Source organism: Spermophilus citellus (genome assembly GCF_964194105.1).
Source record: "Spermophilus citellus genome assembly, contig: SCAFFOLD_94, whole genome shotgun sequence".
Lineage (NCBI taxonomy): Eukaryota > Metazoa > Chordata > Mammalia > Rodentia > Sciuridae > Spermophilus > Spermophilus citellus.
Genome location: NW_027672722.1, coordinates 408,333 through 431,497, shown reverse-complemented (window position 1 = coordinate 431,497; position 23,165 = coordinate 408,333).

The following is a 23,165-nucleotide window of genomic DNA, read 5'->3' as shown; positions in this document are numbered from 1 at the left end:
GAGAATAATTTGGGATCCAGGCCCTAAAATAACCTGCTAGTCCTAGGAATGATAGTATTTCGGCTTTCGTATGGGGCACTGGAAGATTAGAGAGGAGTTGCCTCCTATCCAGTGTTATTTTCTTTTTCCCGGGTGTAAGGCAAAAGCCAAGATAGGTGACAGAAGACTGGGAAACCTGGGCCTTGTGGGGAGACACCCTATATCCCTTGTCTGCTAGGAAATTAAGAAGCTGGGCGGTGTGGGATTGAGAGTGTTCCCAAGAGGGACTACATAGAAGAAGGTCATCAACATATTGAAGGAGAGTAGAGTCAGGACAGGTGGGGTGAAAGGATGTGAGGTCCTGGGCAAGAACTTGGCCAAAGAGATGGGGGCTATCCCTAAATCCCTGTGGGAGGACAGTCCAGGTAAGCTGACGAGAATGGCGGGTGTGAGGGTCAGTCCACGTAAAAGCAAAGATATCCTGAGATTCTGAGGACAAGGGAATAGAAAAGAATGCATCTTTCAAATCTAGGACCGAGAAGTGGGTAGTAGTGGCAGGGATCTGAGAGAGGAGGGTGTAAGGGTTGGGCACTAGCGGGTGGATAGGGACCACAAAGGAGTTGACAAGGCGAAGGTCTTGAACCAGGCTGTAGGACCCGTTAGGTTTCTTAACTGCCAGAATGGGGGTGTTGAAAGGAGAGTGTGTAGGCCTAAGATATCCCTTTTGTAATAAATCTTGGATGATGGGTTCTAATCCGAGGAGGGCTGTGGTTGTGAGTGGATATTGTGGTTGACTAATATATTTTGAAGGGTCCCATAAGTCAATGTGAATAGGACTGCATTTAGCTATAGAGGGTGTAGTTGTGTCCCAAACCTCAGGGTTAACTGGTTTAGATAGTTGTGCAAGAGTGTGTGAAGGAGGTGTATCTGCCCCTAAGAACATCATGAGGAAATGAGAGGTGGGAGAAGTGTGGGGTGATATGGGAATGGTGACTTTCAATAGTGAGAGTATGTCCCTTCCCAGAAGGGGAGTGGGGCAATGGCTCATAACGAGAAAGGAGTGTGTGAAGGACAAAAGGGATCCCTGCATATAACATGATAAGGGAGGGGTTTTTCGAGGGAAAATCTGTTTACCTCCTACCCCAACAATAGGAGTTTTTGAGGGTGTGGTAGGACCCCAATACTCCCTCAAGACTGAAAAAGCGGCACCAGTATCTAAGAGGAAGGTAATGAAGTGTCCATCCACCAGGAAGGTGACCCTAGGCTCTTGCTTCTTGATGGCAATAGTCGGGAGGGAAGGCCCAGGGCTCCGTCAATCCTCCTCTGCCAAGCCCAGGAGAGGCTGGGGTTGCCGGGTGGCTGACCAACCTCCCTTCCGGGTTGTTGGGCAGTCCACCCCCCAGTGTCCCCTTTGGTGGCACTTTGGGCAGGGGGTGGAGGGTGTCCTTGGCGAAGGACAATCCTTGGCCCAATGTCCCTCCTTACCAGATTTGAAGCAAGCTCCAGGGGGTGTCTTATTAGGACGGCGTGGTGATGACCTTCTCTGAATGACCTGGGCCAACATTTGGAACTTGGCATTTTCAGCCCTCTGCCTACGGTGTTCGCTTTCATCCTCTCTACCATGAGAAACCTTGAAAGCAACAGCGAGGATTTCGGTCTGAGGAGTAGCAGGGCCCTGTTTAAGCTTTTTAAGCTTGGCTTTAATGTCAGGGTAGCTTTGGGCCAGAAAATATGTCATTAAGACATGACGGCCATCAGGGGTTTCTGGGTCGAGGTTTGTGTACTGTTGAAGGGCCTTGGTTAGTCTATCCAAAAATTCTGAAGGTGTTTCTTCCTTTTTTTTTTTTTTTTTGAATGACCTCCTGCACTTTTTGAAAGTTAACAGCCTTGCGGGTGGCCTTTTTCAGGCCCGCCAAGAGGCAGGATGTAAAAAGGTCACGAGACTGCAAGCCTTCAGGGGTGTTATAATCCCATAGGGGATCCTGCTCTGGGACAGCATGAGGGCCCGTGGGGTGGTTGGGATTGGTCCTATGATTTTCATCAGCATGGGCTTGGGCTAGCTCCCAGACCCGTCGCCTTTCCTCAGGAAGAAGTGTATTGGCCAAGAGCATGTAGATGTCATGATGAGTGAGGCTATATGCCTGCAGGACCCATTGAAACTCCCGAATGTAAGTGGTGGGGTCACTGGTGAATGAGCCTAGCTTTCTCTCTAGCTGAGTAATGTCTGACATGGAGAAGGGCACGTGGACTCTGATGACACCCTCGGGACCAGCTACCTCACGAAGGGGTGCGATTATCTTGGGGGTGGGAAGGAGTCCCTTAGACCTGGTAACAGGAGGACTGAAAGAGGCAGGCGGCGGACAGGAAGGAGAGGGAGGGGAAGGGGGTGTTTCTGAGGAGGAGGAGGAGGTGGAGCAGGCAGAAGAGGGTGAAGGGGAGGGGGATGAAACGGAAGGTTGAGGATCCGTGGAACCAGGTGGAGGAAGAGGAGGGTATAGCGGGAGAGAAGGAGCAGATGGGGCTGGAGGATAAGGTGGGGGTTCATCTGCTGGGTCAAATGAGGAAGAATCTGCAAAGCCAGCAGTAGAAGTAGGGGAAGGGAGGGGTTTGCAAGCAAGGAGGACTTGAGAAGGAGAGCAAGAGGAGCAGAGAGCAGGGTGTTGTGCGAGAAGGCTAAAACCTTCAACACAGGGAATCTCCCTCCAATTTTTCAGATGCTGGCAGTAGTTAAAAAGGTCTCGAAGTAGGTTTGAATCTAAGGAGCCTTCTGGAGGCCAGTGATTGCCATTATCCAGTGGATATGTAGGCCAATCTTGGGTACAGAATTTGATTAAAAGTTTGGGCTTGATGTCTGGTGTGAGGGAGAGTGTGGCCAGATTTTTTATTAAGCATTTGAGAGGTGAGGCTTCAGGTATAGATGAAGAGGTGCCCATAGTCACAGGGAGAGATGGAAGAGAGAAAGAGAGAAAGAGAGAATAAGCGTAAGCGAGAGAGGCAAAGGGAAAACCCGGGCTGGAATGGCTTCCAGGAAGCCCAGGTCGAGCGGGGGTCAGGTGGGCGTCCCCAAAATGACCAGCCGTAGCCAGGAACTGCAGAGGGCACTACCTGGTCGTCACCAATGAAGTGCGATCTGAGACCCAATGGGGTCGGAGCCACGGGCAACCTGACGTCAGGAAAGTTTTCGACCGCAGCGGAAAAAGTCAGTAATGAAAACAGAACTCTGGTTCTGGCGGAACGCAGTTCCAGGCCGGGAGTTCAGTTTTCCCTGAGTAGAAAGGCCAGATACAGTAACCCGGTGGGAGATAGTAGCAGCAGCGGCAGCAGGAGGAGGAAAAAAATACACAGAACCTTTCGTGTAAACTCAGAAGCCTCACGCCCCAAAGGGAAATGGATCACCAGAGGGTCCACTGCGGCCAGTGAAGGCCTTAGTGGTGGGAATTCCCTCCCCCCAACAGACGTCTGGGGTGTGCCGGACATTCAAGGGTCACAGTACCAGCTGTAGCCCGAAGGGGGTTGGCGAGCCAGGGTCAGGGGAACCTTACCTACGGCCGAATCAATGGTGAGTGCAGAAGAGCTGGCGTCTGAGAACAGCAGACTTTGGGCGGAGAGTCTTTGGCGGGGCAGGGGACAGGGCTCTTGTTGGAAAGAGCTTATCCGGATCCTCACACGGGGCACCAGAATGAAAGAATTCCCCACGCAAAGACACTTCGCCGGGAGAATTCCAATTTTATTGCAAAAAGCTATGTGTTTATATAGAACTAAAGGGGAGATGGTAGGGCTTAGATAAATGGCAGGCCACCCGTTTATTGGCAAGTTCTTCCAGATATCAGTTCCCCTGCCCAGGCATTGGTTCTCATTGGGGCTAAGGTTCCCCGCCAGCGAGGTTTGAAATTGGCGCCGGCGGGAGAGTTCACAAGGGCGGGAACTTTTCGCGCCACTGCAGAGAAGAAGAAGGTAGGAAGGAGAAGTCCTTAGGCACCATGTTGGGGTTTTTTCTCTGGGCTATGGCTGCCGTTTATACTTTTCCCAACACTTAGTATCTATTTTAATTGTTTTTTTTAGAAAAACTTAGTAGTAAATTATACTAATGATTTAATGCTAATACTTGTTAAAGTATGAAATATATACTTTAAAAGCTATGGCTATAGCATGTGAAAGATCCAGCCTAAATTTCTCTTAAGATTGGGAGCCATCTCATCACACAGGCATGAAAAGTTAATTTCTGCTTCATTATAAATTACTGTGATTTCTAAACTTGCTTGAAATGCCTGCCAGTGCCTTGAATTCGCCCATGTCTGGTTTTCCCTGATGAGATAACAACCCTTCCTGAAACTTTAGTGATGACTCAGAAATTCTGGCTTTCCCTGACCAAATGACAACCCTCTCTGAAACCTTAGTGGTGCCTCATAAATTCTGATGTTGTGATCTAAACGTACTCCCTAAGTGATGAACAATTTTAAACTATTAACCTTGTATCTCTCTTTGTATTTTGCTTGCCAAAATTAGGGTTGTTTTCCCTGATAACAACCCTGCCTGAAACTTTAGTGATGACTCATGAAGGGTTCTCTGGTCTCAGATTCAATATACATGATCTGAAGCCCCTTCCAATCAAGAGCATTTTGTGGGAACTGTCCAATCCTGTGTGTTATCAGGGAGGAGGAGGTTGGGCTTTCACAGTTACTTCTTATCTCCTAATTCCTCTTATTTTTTGCCATTTGGCTGGATTTAATCTCATACTTCAGAGTCATGGGTTCCTCTGCTGTGCAGAAACTGAGGATCCCAAGCAGGCCCAACTCCGGAGAACCAGACAATGGTGAGTGTGCATTGGTATAGTGAGGGAGGCTGGGGGAGAAAGACTATTTATTGGAACCACAAGACTGACTGTGGTGAAAACAGGAGCTAGCAGATTGGGACTCTAGGGAGTCTCTACAGGCTTAAGTCCTCCACTGGGCCACTATTTCCTTAATCCTACTGGCCAACCAGGTGGGGGACATGTTAGTGGAAGAGACTCTTTGCTGCCTTCCTTATGCTTCAAGAGCATCCTCAGTGTCTGCCTAAAATACTATGTGGCAGGTGGAATAATTATCAAAATCAAATCTCCACAGGCCACTTTCTTAAAGGAAAGCAGCTGTTGTTTTGGGGCACCTAATTTCCTCTTGAACTAGCTAATATTTTTGACTTTCTTTTATTTTTACTTTTATTATTATTATTATTATTATTATTATTATTATTATTATTATTATTATTATTATAGGTAGTTAGTATCATTAGGTAAATTTGGTCTAATATTAAGTAAAATCAAGAATGAACATTTTATTGAGAATGGAGTCCAGGAAAAAAGGAATTGAAAATGTCCCCAAGTCCCAGAGCCCATCCCAGGAAATGTTAATGAAGCAGCTCCCAGCAAATGGGGAGATGCTAATACAAAAGCCCTTCCTGCCCAGATTACTGCTTCACCCACCTGTTCCCCCACCCTTTGGGCCTTCCCACATACATTTCATCACTGCAAGATAACAGATTAAAGGACAGAAATGCGACAGGATTGCAGGAAAGCTGAAAGAAGAACTTAGTTATAAAAAAGAGAAGATCTCGCCCTTCCATGGATTCCTCCTCTTGGGTCCCCTTCTTCCTCTGGAGAGAAGTCTTTTCTACTGTCTTTTAATAAAGCTTCAACTTTCCACTCTAAACTTGCCTTGGCATGCTTCTCTGATATTATACTTCAGCACTGGGGAGGCAAGGACTTGTCACCAGTAAACAGCCCTAATAATAGGTTTAAATTTATTTCGAGAAAGGTCCTAGCTGGATTACTGAGATTATTTTTGTTATGGTTGATTTATCTAGATTTTGCTATCACAATAAAGCATACAGGTTTTACTTAAAAATGTGTTCATATGGGGATTTTATTTATATTGTGATACTTTGATGATTATTGTAATATTATGATTTCTCAATATATATGAATAATAGGCCATGATAAGTTCTTTTTCTTTGCTCTTATAATTGAAAAGGTTTTTGGTTAAAGTTACATAAAATTTTGTAGATGAATTTTAAAAAATTTATGGTTTGGTTTCTTATTTCATTTAAAGTAAATCTTTTTGTTTTTTATTATTGTATTATTGTTGAATTTAATAGTTATGATTATTTTGACATAACCATAAAACATGGAATATAATTTGCTACCCGTCAGTATCCTTTAGTTCCCTTTTCCCTATTTTCCCACTTTCTTCTATTGTATATTTATTTATAGTTTTTTTTTTAATTATTGCATTATACAATACACATAAAAGTAGACTTCACTTTGATATATTCATATTTGTACATAGCAATTATGGTGAGATGTATTAGGGGTTAATTTGGAGGAAAATTATCACCTTTATAATGATGAGTTTTATCATCTATACATGGGATGTATAATTCAGTCTTTTATGTGCTTCTCATAATTTTTATTTTCTCATAAGTTTTACATATTTTGTTTCTAAAAATTTACACATGTGAAATACCACTTTCATAAGGCACCTATGTAAAATTTATACATAGTGTTTTATGCTCTTTTTTAAACTGGATATGTTATGAAATGTGACTGGCCTAGTGATCATATTTCCTACAGATTATTATTTATCTCTTCCAAGATGTGTATTGTATTGAGCCATGTCCTTGGACTTCAAGTGTTTGGATGAGTACCATTGTGTACTTGGTCACATATGCTCTAATTTCACTAAGTCTCTATGATGGGGAGTATCATGTATATTCAATAGCAAAATATTTTCCACAAATAGATACTAATTTAAACTCCTTTTGAGTTAATGATCATTTATTTGTTTCAAATGTTCATCAATATTACTTAATTTTTCCCATAATGGGATTTTATTTTGCATTTGTTTAATTTCTAAAAATTTTGAATTTTTAAAACTAATAAACATAACTCATGTATAAATTTGCAATTCAAATTTATGCATGAGCTATGTTTATTAGTTTATTAACTTATTAATTAGTTTATTAATTTCTGAACTTTATATCTTTTATGATTTCTGGCTTAAAAGATGAGAAAATGGATCAAAAAATGCAGCTAGAGTTTGATTTCAACAAAAAGAAAAAGATTTAATTTTTTTAATTGCCTTTTTTATCCTCATCATTTATTATAGGTTTCTTGTGTGATTGTAAGTGTAGGTTATTTAAAGTGGATTCTAGGGCTTATCTTTGGAAGCTACTACAGGAAAAATAAATAAGAAATATCTCAACACTATGGCTGCAGGAAAATGAGTAAATTTTCTCAAAATCATATGGTAATTAAATTGTTAAGTGACATATTTACTAAACATCCTCTCCTTAAAGAATTTATTTCTTGAGTATTTTTGGCAGTGAATCATGAATTCTATTATCTGGATTTTGGGGTTTAATATAAAATCATATGGAATAAAATTTGGCAAATCCTAGAAATATTCATAAATAATTTGTTGTTTACTTAATGATATGTTGTGGAGATAGCAACTAATGAACATGTTTATTTTTAGAAATAGTTATTTTTTTTTTTTTTTTTTTTGCTTTTCAGATTCTAATAAGCCTTTTAGATTTATTTCCTTACTGAGTCACTCAGGGCCACTGATGTGGTGTTTTTTTTTTTTTTTTTTTTTTTTTTTTTTTTTTTTTTTTTTTCATTTTGTAATCTCCAGGCATTTACCCTTCTAAGAAATCTGTCTTGGGAGCTCTGTTTCTAAAGAGTTTCTTAACATGGAAAAAGAAGTATTTGTGTTGCCCCTGAAATGTATTCTCAATGCACTCTCTTCAAAATGTAAAGAAAATAATATTTCCCCAGACTGACATCCCTGTGTTAGGAGCTAACAATACATTGATGGTCTTTGAAGAAATTTCATACAGTTCTGTCTCTGGGTAGTTTTGTGTGGGCTGCTGAATTGCCATTTAATGTTTTTTTTTTTAATCTGTACTGTGGGAATAATTTTAGAGGACACAGATGATTTATGCTCTTCATGGAGGCTATGAATACCTGTATGTTCTGTAGTGCACACCTGACAAAGCCCCTGGAAGACACTGTGCAGATACTAATTGGTTAACGATTATCTGCCACTCACATAAAATTTATTTCAAAAGCTTGTAATAACCTTTTCACTTTAGGCATCCATGTAATCCACATTCCTGAGTATAAAAGTATGAATCTTTCTTTTCTGAATTAAAGGGTCCATTTCTCTTGTGCTTCAAAGTGGTGCAAATAATTATGTTTTTTTGTCTTTCTTTTATACTGTGTTTCTAATAAAAGTGTTCTCTGCTCCAAGTCTCTATTTCCTATGTCCACCTATGTTTTGAAAATGACATAGAAAATTGTATTTGATAATTTATAAAGGAGAGTTAAGAACACTTCTGGTTCATGTCTTCCTTCCTTAGAAACTGAACCAGAACTATGCTTGGTCCTGAAATGGGAGAATCATGACCAATTAGATATATAAAAAAAATGTTGATTGAATGTATATTCTCTTCTAAAAATTGTCTGTTCAGATCCTTGGCCCATTTGTTGACTGGGTTGTTGTTGTTGTTGTTGTTATTATCATCATCATTATTATTATTATTTGCTTACCTTTTTGAATTCTTTATGTACCCTAGAGATTAGTACTCTATCTCTTGTGTGAGGGGTAAAAAATTCCTCCTAGGATGTAGTCTTTCTCTTCACCTCACATATTGTTTCTTTTGCTGAGAATAAACTTTTAGTTTGATTCCATCCAATTTATTGATTATTTGTTTTAATTCTTGTGCTATAGGTTTCTTGTAAAGGAAATTGGGGCCTAATCCTGCATGATGAAGATTAGAGCCTACATTTTGTTCTATTAGATGTAGAGTCTCTGGTTTAATTCCTAGGTTCTTGATACACTTTGGGTTGAGTTTTGTGCATGGTGAGAGATAGGGTTTGTTGAAGAGGCTATATTTTCTCCAGTGCATGTTTTGGGCACCTTTGTTTAATATATAATAATTGTAATTTTGTGGGTTAGTCTCTGTGTCCTCTGTACCATTTGTCTATCAGTCTGTTTTGTTGCCAATGCCATGCTGTTTTTGTTACCGTTGCTCTGTAGTATAGTTTAAGGTCTGGTATAGTGATGCCACCTGCTTCACTCTTCCTGCTAAGGATTGCTTTAGCTATTCAGGGTCTCTTATTTTTCCAGATAAATTTCATGGTTGCTTTTCTATTTCTATGGGGAATGCCATTGGGATTTTGATCAGAATTGCAGTAAATCTGTATAGTGCTTTTGATAGCATAGTCATTTTGGTAATATTAATTCTGTCTATTCATGAGCAAGGTCGATCTTTCCATCTTCTAAGGTTTTTTTTCTGATTTTTTTCTTTAGGGTTCTGTAGTTTTTCTTGTATAGATCTTTCACCTCTTTCATTAAGTTGATTCCCAAGTATCTTTTTTTTTGAAGTTATTGTAAATGGAGTAGTTTTCTTCACCACTATATGTACCCTATCTTTTGTATGTAAATTTTTAAGCTTTATACTTTTTATATATTTCAGTATTATTTATTAATAACATATTCAGCATTTAATGTGTCAAAATATGTTGTTATGTTTTATGAGTAAAGGGATAAAAATAGCATTTTATTATCACACTGTTTTCCCAATATCCTAGCATCTTTCTTTGGAATGAATGCCATTTTTCCTCTTCCCTGCACTGTAATCTTCATTATGTATCACTGCCTAAATAACAAGAGGCTTATTAAGAGTTTTGTTTTTGTTGTTGTTTTCTGTAGTTCCACCATTTATTTTATTATGAGGTTTACCCTGAGTTATTTAACTTCATAGCATCAATCATGTGGCATCATATTTTTGTTAGCAGTAGGCTTTATGTACAACACTGGATATAAACAATATCTTAGCCATGAACTAGTCTAAACCATGTAGATTCTAGTCATTATACTCAGAGAATTGAAAAACTGCAAAATATTCTTAGGATAAAATTTCCATCAGAGTGTATTTCCATCAAGTGAGAAATCATTATATATTCATATATTTGCAATTATTTACTATATAATTGAAATAATTATTATTTGTTGAATTTTCAAATTTGCTAGTGCTTTTTTAATTGTATCTGCTGTTTTTTTTTGTACTGTAAATTGAACCACATGTTAGTCTTTTGTATATTTTATTTTATCAGTCTTGCTGAGTTGCTAAGTGCCTCACTAAGTTGCTCAATACAATATATGTAAGACAATATTATATATAATATTGTCTTTGAATTTATGATCATTTTTCCTCATCCTCCTCAGTCACTGGAACTACAGTTGTCCATCACTAAACCTTGCTCATTTGCTTTTTAAAAGCACCAGCATTGATATTGGTAACTTTTTCTGTGTTATGTTCATCTTTAATAGCTTCTAATTTTGCTCTTTTGATAAAAACTTTCTTTACTTTTAGTTTATAAAATTTACTTTTTATTGGGATGGAGTATTTGATAATAAATTTTTAGTCATTTTATGGCTTACTAATTTTTTTCTGTATGTTTTATTTTCAACCTCAGATTTAGTTGAATTTTAATTTTTGCAGCTATATAGAGATCTAAGTGAAACACAATAACCTGTATGGATATTGTTAAAAAAATGGAAAGACAATTTAACCCAGTTTTTTTACTGTACTGTATATACCTGAAGGACATAAAATCAGAATACTACATTGACTCAGCCACATTAATGTTTATAGCAGCACAATTCACAATAGCTTAGCTACAAAACCAAACAGTCAATGAGGAAAAGGTCCATTCAATGATGACAAGATAAAAAATTGTTTCTTATGTACACAATAAACTATTAATTGGCCATAAAGAAGAATAACTTTATGACATTTGCCAATAAAAGGATGGATCTGGAGATGTTATGATAAGTAAAACAAACGATTTCTATAAAACTAAATGTTAAAATTTTTTGCTGATATGTGAAATCTAAAGTTCATAAAGTGGGGAAGGGTAAGAAAACAAGAACAGTAGATTGCACAGTGGTAAAGAAAAAATAAATAAATATAATCAAAGGAGATAGAAATATTAAAGATAGATAATGATCCTACCATCATAGTCACCAACAAGAACAGGATTCTAATTAGGATAAGATATATCCCATGCTTGCATAATACCATAAAAATTGATTTTACTATCAGGTAGAACTAGAAACAACCAATAAAATAAAAAAACAAATTAGTTTTGTTTAAAAAGCTAAATGTATATTCTATTATAATCATCATACAATATATACATCAATAAAAGTTCATATATATGTATATATTGTTTTGTATGTTAAAACTTGTTAAAATTATAAAAAGGAAAATCCAAAAAGGATTGTTGTTACAATTTTTTATATTAATTACATACATAAATACCATAAAATATTTGAAATTAAATTCACTATTAATTATTTCTATTAACTGGTCTGTCTACCTTGTTACATTTCAAAATTTCTCTTATATCATTGGTATTGGAATTACTAGAGATCTCACTACATATTTAAAACAGCCAGCTCCATCAGAGAAATAACAAATAAAATTCTACACTTTAGTAAATTTCTGGTTAGTGGTTGTAAAATTAAAATTTGAGGATTCCTTTTCCTAATTACCATAATTTTGTCATCTGAACAATATGTATAATTATATAATGATATAAAAAATTGCAAAATGTTTATTTTTGTGGTAATGCCTTAGTTCTATATTGTGTTTTATAAATGTGGAGTATATATACTTTTTTGAACTTAAATCACTTTTTCAGTGTTCCAAAACACCACCTACATGATAGTCTACTAACTCTCATTTCAACTCAATTACATTACAGACCCTGCAAATGTTCATGTGGTCAATGTGTTATTTATTTACCTATTCTTATTTTAGGAACTGTTAACACTCAGGGATATAGCCATTGATTTTACTGAAGAGGAGTGGGAATGCCTTCAGCCTGCTCAGAAAAACTTATATAAAGATGTGATGTTAGAGAACTATAGAAACTTTGCCTTCCTGAGTAAGTTTAATTTCCCTTTAAAAATTTTAATTAATAATTATTATTTAATTTACTTCTGTTGCACAGTATCTTCTGGAAACTTCTCTATGAGTTTCATATTTGTGTTTCAAAGAAAAAAGACATTTTTAGTACATATATTTGACTCTTTAATATATATTATTTTACTCTTTAATATCTCTCTTTCTTGGTGTGTTTTACATCCTTCACTATAGATAAGTATTATCTAGCAGAATTTAGTGATGTAAACTTTTGTAACCTACACATAGTAGGGGACACCTTTGAGACATTCAAATGAAGAAAACCAAACTAAAAAAAACGGTTGTCATAATAGTTATTCAAGGGCTGGGGATGTGGCTCAAGCGGTAGCGCGTTCGCCTGGCATGCGTGCGGCCCGGGTTCGATCCTCAGCACCACATACCAACAAAGATGTTGTGTCCGCCGAGAACTAAAAAATAAATATTAAAAAAAAATTCTCTCTCTCTCTCTCTCTCTCTCTCTCTCTCTCTCTCTCTCTCTCTCCCCTCTCTCACTCTTTCTTTAAAAAAAAAAAAATAATAGTTATTCAACAGAAAAAACTTTTCAGAAGCTTAGGTTTATTTCTTTTTATTATAATCATTAAACACATACTGCCCTACATTTATCACATTTTCAAATTTTTTGTAGTCCTCTGTTTTCTTCTTTAGTGATGCCCCAGTTTATTCAGATTAATCACTCAAACTTACCTTTGGTTGTGAGGGCCAGCATGATCTGTTACAAATTTTCTTGTGAGGAAACCTGTAAAGAAGCAAACAGAAGAGAGACATGCACAGTGAAAAGGAAAATAGAAAAAAAAACTGGGCACTCCACTTCACGTCTGCACATAGCTTACCCCAAAATTACATAGCTTCTATTACCATGAATACATTCTAAACTAGTATTATTTAAACCCCAAGTTCTAGCTAACCAAGATAAGGTAGAGTTAAAACAAACATAGAGCCCCTTCTTCCTAAGGACATTACCACAGAAAATAGATAGTGCACCTCTATAGTTGTCTTAATAGCTTCAGGGAGAAACTGCTAGGCATTATAATTGTGGGACTCAGGGTGCCAGTTACCATCACTCCCACACTTTCCTGTCTATTTCCAAGGTAAGAATTCATACAGCCCCCCTATTTTTAAGGCCTTTTGACTAAGTAATATTACTTATCTCCTTAATGCTGGTGGGAGCAAAAAATAGGGCAGGAACAGACAACAGCAAGTTCCAACATCAGTAAACATCCACCTATGAATATTTTTTTTACCCAGATGAAATTGAGTAAACATGAAGTTAGCCAATCCAACAAGTCTAAACATCTATCATTTTGTTGGACTTCATTAATGATATCTTTAAGGTAATCTAACTCTTGAAATGAAATTACTATTATCACTTAAATTGAAGGGAACACGTGTTATTAAACTTCTTATTAAATATGTAATATGATGTAACAATAACAGACAATTAGTTGTAGCATGATTGTCAAGTATGGCTTGACAATGTTGTTCTTGTTCTTCATGAAGCAGATTAAAAGCCATGGAGGCATAACTAATACTTTTTATGATAGCATAGGTGAATTTTACAGTAGTTTTGTAAACCCATAAAGCTAGTCCAGGGAAACCCACTAAGGAGAATGTCAAAGCATCAAATTCTGCCTTAGATGGAAGGTTCACTGAATCATCACAGTTTTTATCAAGAAGAATAGACCTTTTATGAATAAATTGTGCAGCAGGATGACCTATTGAATACTATGTGGATAGTAAGGGAACAGTTATTCTGCTAAGACAACAATGAATACCATGAGACATTTTTGCAGGTATATAACAATTTCATCCAAGTGAGTCAAGATATTGTAATGGGTTGTAGAAGTCCAGGATCTGACAGTAATGAATTTCCCACAGCTGGTGTACAAAAACAGAGCAACATTGTTATTAAGACCAAAACGTTTACAGAGTTTTGTGTGACTTTAGCAATCAAAGCGTAACAAAATTATCTAGAGTACATTCTAACCCCTTTTGAGCCAACACCTATTTAGCTGAGGCTGTTAATGGTTTTATATCCCCCCAAGTAACTGGAATTATAGTATCTTGGGTTCTTCTTTTAATGTTTCTCCTCTTTTGATTAGAATGATTGTTTTCTTGTTTAGAGGGACTGTTCTCTTCCAGGGTTAAATGAAATTTATGAATCAGCTTATCAAGTCCCTGATGTACAATTATAATTGCTATATTTCATGCATCAAGCTAGAGTCCAAATAACACATGTTGTCATAAGTGTAGCAGTCTATGCTTTTCCCCATGTGATCAAAGGCATAGGATCTGGTCATGCTGGTCAGGTGGAGTCTTACCATATTACATAATATTTCTGGTAATGGCTGTTTGAGTATAAAATGTCTATTCAATGCAGATGACCAATTTTGAGTATTAACCTTATGTTGTATATTGAGCACATTGATTTTAAATAAAACATTATTTAATGCATATTTACATGAGAGAGGATAGATTTTTGTTTGTTTCTGTTTTAAAAGGCAAGAATTAGGATACAATTTGCTCACTCAACAAAAGATAATCCAAAAGGATTATGAGAAATTTCATGATTTAAAACTATATTTCATTGACTAAAAATTATGCAACAGGATGAGATGTAAAGGCAGGGGCCTTATCCATCTTTAAACAAATAAGATCTCTAGGAGCAGATCATGATTTGTTTCTTTCCATGCTCTCTTCTGGAACTGACTTGGCAGTTCCGTTTTTAGATTCAATTCAATTTTTCTTTTTTTGTGTTTTGCAATAATGCATTAATAATTTTAAATATTTTTAAGTGAATAACTCATTATACTTCTACTTTGTAAGTTGTTTTCCATATTTTTTATTTTTTTCTATTTTGATTAATGATTTAATTTCTGGATCATTGCTTTTTATTGAGGCATGCTTGGATTCTTTACACACTTTCCTTTATACATGCTATAGGTTTTTATTTTTTACAGTATTTCACAAGTTGCTTGGACTTCTCTTCAACTTGGTCCTGCTTGATAAGCCTCTCCCATATTGGTAGAATTTTAGCTTTGCACACTACAAATACCCCTCTAAATTTTTCTTAAAAAATTATTCACATATACAATTTTTACTTATTTGTATTAATATTTTTGTCTCAATTTCACTCTCTAAACTTTCTTTAAATAGTTATTTAGTGTTCTTTGAGTAATTCATAACTGTCAGTATCCTAATATTTAGTTCTTAATATTTGTTTTTCTTTTTTTTGTCACCTAGACTAAGCCATGTTTCTCTTCATTTATATTTGGTGTACTTTTTTAATTTGTTCATTAAAGGAGCCAAAAGTAGATTATATAGATCATTTTGGGGAAAAATATAAAAACATTTAAATACATAAAAATAGGAAAGAACTGTGCTGCATCCTTTTAATATTTGCTAATTGGCAGGCCATGCAAAAGTATGTTTGAGAGAAGTCACAGAAATTTTGAAACAGCATGGCTCAAACAATTTTTCAAAAGACTTGTGTTGTAGTTCAGTGATATAGAATTTTGGGGGTTAATCTCAAGCTCCACACATGAAAAATTAAAGTTGGATGACATAAAGATCCAGAAATGCCAGTACTAAATATGTATCCCACAAGTACAGTGTGTATGTGTGTGTGTGTGTGTGTGTGTGTGTGTGTGTGTATGTGTGTGTGTGTGTTTATATGAGTTTAGTACTGGTGGTTAAACTGAGGGAATATTATTCCTGAGCTTTATCTTCAATTTTTTCTTTTTTTTTTTTTTTTATTTTGAGACAGGATCTTACAAAGATGCTTTCTTGTGTGCCCACAATTTTTAAGTACATATCAAGATCAAATATGCCTGACCCAAAGGCAAATCTTATCTCCTTTAAGAGCCATGATTCATCATTATTTTTAAATTCTCTTAAAAGTTAAGTAGTAACATTTTTTCAAAAAGGGGGGTTACACACATATGGTGGCTCATGTCAGCAATCATAATAATTTGGGAGACTTAATCAGGAGAATCACAATTTCTAATTCAGCCTAAATAATATAAGAGGGCTATAAGCAACTAAGCAACACTTTGTCTGAAAACTAAAAATAAAATAAAATACAATTAAAAAGGGCTGGTGATACAGCAGTTTAGGAGAACTATCCTGGTTTAAGAACTCATTCCTCTTCCCTTAAAAAAAGAGAAAAGAATAATAAAAAAAAATTACATCTGGTGAACTTATTATTCATTGGGGATAATAAGTTTGAGAAAAAACTTCTAAAGCTTATAGCAAGGATTTAAAATAAACATGGGAAATTGCTGAGAACTGAGAACTGAAAAATCAAGGACAAGCCATATTTTTAAAATTTCTTATCAGGATAAACTTAAAAACAGATATATTTCATTACTGTCATGATAAAAATGCAGGATGGTATGGAAACTGCAAGAAAAACACTGTATTTGTTTCACAAAAGTTTTATAAATGGAGAATATGAAACATGAAACACTATGTAAAAAATGAAGGAGAGACAATATTAAGGTAATATATGTAATCTAAAATAAATAATACACTAAATATCCACCATATGAATATTATCTGGGATCATGTCTACAAAACAACACAATGCTCCTTGCATAAAGCAGAGGATTTGTGACAGTCTCAAATTAAATATAGTTTTACATCTGTGGCTGCTGTGCAGGGGCTCATATCAAAAAAGCAATGTTTGGGGTTCAAGCAGTTGAAAGAAGATGTGATGAACTTTTCGCAAGGTAGGCATGCTACTTCTGAAGACAGCAATAGCCCATAACCAGACTCTAGCTTCTATACCTCAGTCCCCAAAGTTATTAAATATAATTTTTTTTATGTAGGTCAGACAAAGTAGGCACATCAACAACATTTGACTGATGTAAGAGCATGCTCACAAACAAATGTTTCTGACCTTGAGTACATACATTGAATCTGAATGTTTGTGACCTAGGCTACTTGCTAAAAAGGTAGCCTTCTGGCAGCTGTACTAACACACTTGGTCTTTTTTGTCTTTTTTGGCCCTAAATGCCTCATGGTATTGAGCATTTTACAACTTCTATTGTAAGGAGCAATGCTAACCTCTCGATTTTTAGGGTGCAACACAGAATGCTGTTTATCTCTATTTTTTTTAATATTTATTTATTTTTGTTTTTTTTTTTTTTTAGTTTTTGGCAGACACAACATCTTTGTATGTGGTGCTGAGGATTGAACCCGGGCCGCACTCATGCCATGAAAGCATGCTACCGTTTGAGTCACATACCCAGCCCCTTATCTCTAATTCTTACAGACAAAAAATAATAATCTTGCTCTCTTGACACCTGGGTAAATTATTTTTTTTAAGTCCATCAGTTCTGCTTAACAGGTAATATGGGTTAAACTTGGATACCTGGGCTGGCCATGCCAGTTGTTCACTGGAGCCATTTGCTGCTGTTGTTTCATTTTATGCATCATCCATTGACTGGACTTTAAGGCCTTTGTCCTTCTTCTTCTCTACAGACTCAACATCACAATGAAGAAGGTTGACATGTATTTTCAAAATACAGAAATCTTACTCTACTGGATGTATTTTGGATTCCTAGACCTCTTGATTATCTTGCAATTCCTTATTCTGCTAGTCTCTCATACACTTGCATCAGTTTTTGCTGTCAGATCTATTGAAACCATTCATCTCATGGCCAGAGCAGCTGCACATGACTCCTTTGACTACTTCTCCAAATCATCTATGTGACTGCTGCCACTTTTTTCTTTGGCCAGGGGCTGGGGCCTAGGCTTCAACACTTCATTGACACTTTAACTTGCAGGGTTCATGTTTGCCCACAGTGCAGTCAGAATCCTTATTTCTGCTTACAGTGAACTAATCCCATTATATCATAACTCTCCATAGGAGTCCACTGTAATAGGACTGAGGCAACTAAGTGTTGTATGCTTCTTGGTGTCTATAGGTGCCACCACTCCCCTAACAACATCTACTAATCTATCAGGACTGAGATATCTCTCACATGCAAATATCCTAAAGACTACGCTAGTTGCTGTGTGGGTGTTGAGACCCAGGATGTAAAATTTGGATCTCTAGCAATTGAGAGATGTTAGGCAGAGTTGGCAGTTTAGTCATGTTTATGGAAAAAAAAAAAACAATAGCTCCCAGACATCCCAAAGCCTTCAACCCTTAGATTCCTGCATCATTCCATAGGCCTTTTCATATACAGGCCAGAAAACAAAGGTGAATGGTCAATATTTTACATAGATGAACACATGTTCAAAAGAAAAAGTTTATGACAATGAATGCATGCACTAAATCAGGGTATTTATTACTTGAATAAATAAAAATAATTATAATTATAATAATAACCTGTTGAAAGCATCAACAAGAGAGTAGCTATAGCCATGTTTGGCCTTTCCAATGATCCACCCTTTTAGGATTCATCATCAAAAAATCTACACACTTGAAGTCTTCTGCAATGATCTATTAGCAAGGAAGTAAGAGCTCTGCATCCACAGACCACAAAAATATACTGCATTGTGATATGACTAGAACACAATCCCCCTGCCTAGGATTACTAAAAGCCATCTCCATATGGTATCCTGACAAGCTCATCATTCTTTCAATTTATCATTGATCAACTGCTGTGTGGTTGCAACTAAAGATGTAATATGTATTGAAGTAATACTGATATTATTTTGGTGATCTAGAATATACATACAACTGAATATGGCAGAAATCCATTCTGGTACTGCTGTTAACAAACCAAGTGGCATGTGATTTTGCAACACAACTTTTTGTATTTGATATTTTTCTTTATTAACTAGAGATAGAGCCTGCTTTGTATGATTTAAGATTTGACTGGGTACTCTGTATCTTATTCACCAAGAATACATATAAAAATAACAAAAAAATACCTCATCCTCATGATTTTAAAATTTTATTTATCATATAGTCTTTTTTTAAACTATAACCACACCATAATTTTCCATAGGCTGTAAGGTTTGAACCTAGTATCCTAATAATGCCAGCAGAAAAACCAAAAGTTCAAACATATTGAGTCACATTTTCAAATTAAAACAAAGTTTAGTCAGTAAAAAATTGTCTGGATAGAATGGAGATCAACAGACTGTTGACTATAATAGATAAAGTTACCTTCAATATACATTGAAATATTGGTTTCAATTTTTAAACCTTAGAAAATAAGCCAGAATTAACAATGGGGTGAATATAACTGCTGTTTCTCTGAATAGCATTTCAATTTTGCCTCTTCATAAACCTGAGAACAAGAGCCAATATTTTAATGCATGTCTGTAATTTTTGTGACTCAAGAGGCTGAGGAAGAAAGATTTTAAATTCAAGCTAGACTCAACAACACAGTGGAGCCTAAAATATCTTAGTGAGAACATGGCTTGTCTTAAAATAATGGGCTGGAGATGTGATTTGTGATAAAGTGCCCTGAGTCTAGTCTGTGGTACAAAAAAAATCCTGTTTTTTTTTTTTTGTGGCACCATCTAACTTATAAGACTATAATGAAAGATTGATAATTCATGTAATCTAGAGGGTCACATAGAGTTGATCCTGAATTCCTGTAAAGCTGCTTAATATTTGTGAGACCTTTCAAATATTTTTTCACACTGAACAGCTATGTAAACCTCATCTATTACAATATGCAAAATGATACTGAGTGTCAACATATTAGCAATTATTTAGCCTTATATGTACACCTAAAGTTGACAATGTGTTCTTACTCCTCTTCTAGCCAAAGTGCAGAGTATGTTTCCCAAACTTTGGATCTGAGCTCTTATTTTGTGTGTGTGTGACTTATGTAAAGCTGTGACTATGAAAGTGTATTAGTCAGGAAACAGTTTGAATACTTTGTTTTTACTTTCACAACACCATCATCTCCATGAGAATGAGTCCACCTTAATTTATTTGATTCTGAGATGAAGGATGCTTTTTTTAGGCAACCACATCTCCCTCTGAAGTTCAGTAACCTTATCAACTATCACATAATTACATGCAGTAAAAAGTTCCCATTTGAAACCAGCCTTAATTGATGATAATTCCACACATGAGACAATAATTTTTATATAGTTTCTTCTTATTCAGTGATAGATAACTAATCCACTAACTGAGTGCCAGAATTCAATCACACATAGAACTGAAGTTATGTGAAAAACACATCGTGCCTTATAGGGAGTGGTTAAATTTTTATTAATTTCAATTTAACTTTAATCTCTTTACAGAGTTTATTGAATTATATAGAAATGTATGTAGACTTCTATGCTTTAATATTTGATGATATTCTCACAGTACCCCATACCAAAGAAGAAAATTTAAATCACAACCCTGCATTAGGCTAAAGACAAAAGTGCAAAATAAGTTTTTCTTTAAAATGTTTAGACTCTAGTTTCTGGGTCACTGATTATCTGATGAACTAGAGTTTTCTCTCCAGTGATGCCCATCTCTTTTGGTTACAGTATGAATCTAAAATGGAAATGGATCTGTGCCCAGAATCCTGTGAGAAAGAGCATCCACTTTTGTACACTTCTTCTGAGTTGTAGATGGCAACACTCTCAAAGTTCACAGTCTCTCCTATTCTTTGGCCCTGAGAGAATGTTGTTTGGTATGTTTATTTCACAACCTATGACACAGAACTAAGTTGTCCAGTTTTTTCACCTTGCTGAGGTCAGGGTGTTCATAGATCTCAAACATGGAATACAGCTGTGGTGAACATAGATATCTCTGAGAGGTCAAGAGTGAAGTTTAGGATGAAGCTTGACAAATTCATTTATTTATTAGTCAATTTATATTGTCAAAAATAATAATTTTTTTGGATATAGTGGTTTAAGTTATTGCAATTGATTTAAGCTGTCCTTAATTTTTAATAGAAATTTTTAAATTATACTCCTGTGTTATATTGTTTTTCTCTCTGGAGAAATATTACTGCCTTAGGGCATTGCTTAGATGTTTAAAATACAATTTGCTTTCTCATAAGACCAGACAGCAGTAAAGTTAAATGAAATTTTAAAGTAATTGTGATGAAATTTTTAATTCATAAAAATATATATGTTGGGTTTGTGAGAGAACTTGCCTCTTGGTTTTATTCTCCCCATTGGGTTTCTCCCCACTGAAATTAAGTTTTCATCACATGAGAAAAACATCACGTAATCTTTTACCCTTCCCCCTCTCACTAAGGTCATTATGTGGCTGTAGAGTTTAAGAGTGGTGAGGATAATGCAAATGATGAGAAGTAATGAGATGTCATTGCAAGTCCTCATTAGCCTCTGGAGCTCAAGTGCATTTTTTATTGAGCTGGATGAACATCTGTTCATTTGCTCTATTATTTATACTAAATTTTGAGGGTTTTTAACCCCTTGTCAATTCTTATTAGTTACCACCAGATTTTTTCATGATGTCATTTACTCTAGGGCCAGAAACATCTGGTCTGGTGGTCTGTACCCTGGCCTTCTCACCCTTTCCTCTTGCTAGGTGAAGACAACTTGCCAGAGGCCTCACTCTGTTTCTCAGGTTTAGGGGAATTGATTTGTTTATGTCTGAGGGCAATACTGCAGAGCTTCTTTAAGCATGCCTAAAGAAGTGAGACTGCAGGTTTCAAACTGAAGTTTTTAAAATGGAGTTGTTTAGGCCAGGCCTAAGGCCATCCTCACAAAAGTGTAGTGAATTTGTTCAAAATTAAGGTTTTTGTTTTGTTTTATTTTGTTGTTTGTTTCTTTAATATATTTGTCCTCAATTGAGTTTTTTCTTCTTTTTTCTTTTTTCTTTTTTTTTTTTTTAATACCAGGTATTTAACTCAGGGGCACAGGGACACAACCCCAGCCCATTTATTTTTTGTATTTATTTAGAGAGAAGTTTTCAGTTAGTTGCTTAGTGCCTTGCTTTTGTTGAGGGTGGCTTTGAATTCATGATACCCATGTATAATTTTCCTGAGCCACAGAGGTTATGGCCTGTACCACCAAGTTTGCTTTCAAGTGAGTTTTTAAATATGTAAGACAAGTTTATTAAAATGACATTTAGAAGCATTCCTAATATTCAAGCAAACTCCTTTGTCCTGGTGTGTCAGGAAATAAATGTGGAGCTGGACTTTAATTTAAATTATAAGCAAGTTCAATTGCAAAGGCTTAATTAGAACATAGTTAATTAGAAGGTCACATGCCATAGCACTATTGTAATTTTTTAAAATATTTTTTTTCTTAGTTGTAGATGAATACAATATGTTTATTAGTATTATTATTTTTTTAATGTGGATTCAGTATCAAACACACTGCCTCATGCATACTAGCCAAGCACTCTACCACTGAGCCACAACCCTGGACCCTTACCTGGTATTTTTTAAAAATATTTACTTATATTTTATTTATTTATATGTTATACTAAGAATTAAGCCAGAGGCCTCATATATGCTAGGTGACCACTAGCCCACTGAGCCACACCTTCAGCTCTTTCCTGGTACATTTTAAATACCTGTTTTAGATAAATTTTAATTTGTAGCCTTAACCCTTTTTCAATATCTGTTTCGATTAAATTAATAATCTAGAAATCAATGAAGCAGAGAGTCTGGTTTTATCTCAAACTCTGATTTTGCTTCCTCTTTCTTCCCCAGACTCAGACACCTTATCACAGTGTCTAAGATTCCTCCTTGAGTAATTTATTGTGTGTTGTCCACATTTTAAACCCAATATTTACCTACTCCATACTTTTAGAAAAGTCTTACACAATTTGCCTAGAGGTACCAAAATCTCTTGGAGTATTCAGAAAAATTAGTATCTCAGTCTTGCCTTTTTGGGAGCAGTTTGAATTATAAGTATGCCACCTTTAAGGCAAGTAGATGGAAGGAAGCTTTTAATCAATACCTTGTATCTAAAATGCACTTCATTTGTATCCTTTTATTAGATACTGTGAATAAACCTACAATGAAAATGGAAATGAAGTAATTTCTCTAACAAAGGTGTTCCAATTTCTTTAGATATATATCCAGAATTATAATTACTTGGTTATAGGGCATTTTTAACCAAGAATTGTTATTTATTTTTACTTATTTAGGCAATTTACCACTGTGTTACATCCCTAAATTTTTTTAATGAGACAGTGTATCATTGAGTCACTTAAGCCATGGCCAAGTTTCTGAGGCTGGTCTTGCACTTAAGTTCCTCCTGTTTCATCC